Source organism: Fulmarus glacialis, unplaced genomic scaffold, assembly GCF_000690835.1.
Source record: "Fulmarus glacialis isolate BGI_N327 unplaced genomic scaffold, ASM69083v1 scaffold12149, whole genome shotgun sequence".
Lineage (NCBI taxonomy): Eukaryota > Metazoa > Chordata > Aves > Procellariiformes > Procellariidae > Fulmarus > Fulmarus glacialis.
This window is the reverse complement of record NW_009232660.1, coordinates 7,503-9,741: the sequence shown is the minus strand read 5'-3', so window position 1 is coordinate 9,741 and position 2,239 is coordinate 7,503.

Genomic DNA, 2,239 nt, shown 5'->3' with positions numbered 1-2,239 from the left:
TTTTTTTTTTTTTTTTCCTTCTGCAGTATGATTTAATTGTATTGCCACTAAATACCAGTCTAGACAAGGTCTTGTTAAAAGCTTTAAAATGCTGGAATAGTTTTACCTATTAGTGATCGTGACTGGTTGTTGGCATACTGTGGGCCAAGCTCACACAAAAGCTCTCTTACAGTAACGCTCCTAAAGTTACAAACCCCTCTCACAAGGAATAAAAAACAAATAAAAAAATTAAAAAAGCTCTTCTCCAGCTAGAAAAGCAAGTCCTTCTTGGCAAATATGAGATCCATACTGACAAATGGCAAATTGGCACATGGCTGTGTCAATACAATACCGATCCCACGCCCAACCCGGTCGTCACCCGTAGCTGCAGGGACACAGGGGCAGCGGCGATGCCAAAAAGTCGGCGGTGGCCCACCGCTATGGCTTGCCCGGCGGGGCTTTGCGGTTGGACCTGAAGACAAGGCTCAGCAGTTACGATGATTCATACCTCAAATGAAGTCCCTCGAGGTGGTGTAATGCGGGAGGGACAGCCATTTTGCGCGGGGAGGGAGGGGGCATCGGGCACACGGAAACCATCAGGAGAGGAGACACGACCCTCAGCCTGGAGTACCGCTCGCTGGTGGGAAAAACCTCCGTCTCAGTGAACACGATGTGCAGGTGCGGGGTCGGGGAGCGGAGGAGCCCCAAAGTCCTGCTCGGAGGCAGCGTCACCCCTGGGTTGAGCCCGGCTGTGGGTACCTGAGCACCCACACCCCTGTAAGCCGGGGCTGACCGCGGAGGGACTGTGCTCCTCACGTTTACGCCTGTACTTCTCACGCCTGTACTTGTTACGCCTGGACCTCTCATGCCTGTACTTCTCACGTTTGTACTTCTCACGCCTGTACTTCTCACACTTGGACCTCTCACGCCTGTACTTCTCACGTTTGTACTTCTCACGCCTGTATTTCTCATGCCTGGACCTCTCACGCCTGTACTTCTCACGTTTGTACTTCTCACGCCTGTACTTCTCACACTTGGACCTCTCATGCCTGTACTTCTTACGCCTGTATTTCTCACGCCTGGACCTCTCACGCCTGTACTTCTCACGTTTGTACTTCTCACGCCTGTACTCACTGCACGCTGTATGCACAGGAGCAGCCCGCGTCATTTCTCCGTTTCCAGCGCACCATATTCTTAGCGGCCCTTTTTTAAGAAGTGGGAAGCGGCTCCAAATGTCGCAGGGGACCCAAAACCGTTTGCGTGAGCCTCCAGCCCCTCGCTGTCAGAAAAAGTGCATTTTGTCAATACTAAGAGAAAATAACACAGTGCTACATAATTGCTGTCGTTTGTCTGTCTGAGCTGATGACTTTCCCATTTCATTTCCTCCTGTGTAATGTTATAGGGGACATATATGAGATATTCAGCGAGGACTGAAGCGGGAAAGTCTGCAGGAGTGTTTAGTGGGAGGTCAGGAATTTTTAAGAGGTATTATTACAAGGCGGTGTGGTTTGGGTCATGTTTCTTGTAGACATCTTGTCAGGAAACTTTTTAAATAATAAATTATAATCTCTTTATATATTGTACAAGCTTATTAAACTCAACCTTAAAACATAAAACTGAATTTTGAAAATGTCAACAGACAAGCTCAGAAGCTAAAAACAAAAAAAATGAAGAGAAATAAAACATATGCTGGCCAGAGTTTTAAAGATGGTAGCCACAGCACAGCAGATTTTAATTAGCAGCTACCTGCAGTGGCAGTGGGCTGGGATGAAATGTTTTGAAGTGCTTAAATGTTTCTATAAAACAGTCGAAGCTTTCTTAGATCCCGTATCATTTTTTTTCTGAGCATCGCAGTTTTCCAGTATGGTCATTTCACAGACTCAGATCTCGGGAGGATCTAAAGTCTTTTGCTTTCTGTCTCTGTTTCTCCAATAGTAAAATGAGGATACTTATATTTATTTACTGTGAAAGGCTCTTAGCTCTTCCAAAAAAACAGTATTTAATGACTGGGTAGAACTAGCAGTTGTGGTAGCAATAGTTGCAGGCATAACCTTACCATAAATCCTGCTCACATTTGGACTAGGAGGATAATACCGTATGTAGTGATCCAGATTTCCTCTTTGAAATATTTCTGCTGTGCCATCTTCTGTCAAAAATATCCTCGAGTCTGACGGGCACAGGTCTTTTCCAGAAACGTAGAGCAAACAATTTATGTTTTTTCTCCCAAACGCCTCCTGCAAATGCTGGGCACTGCAGAGCC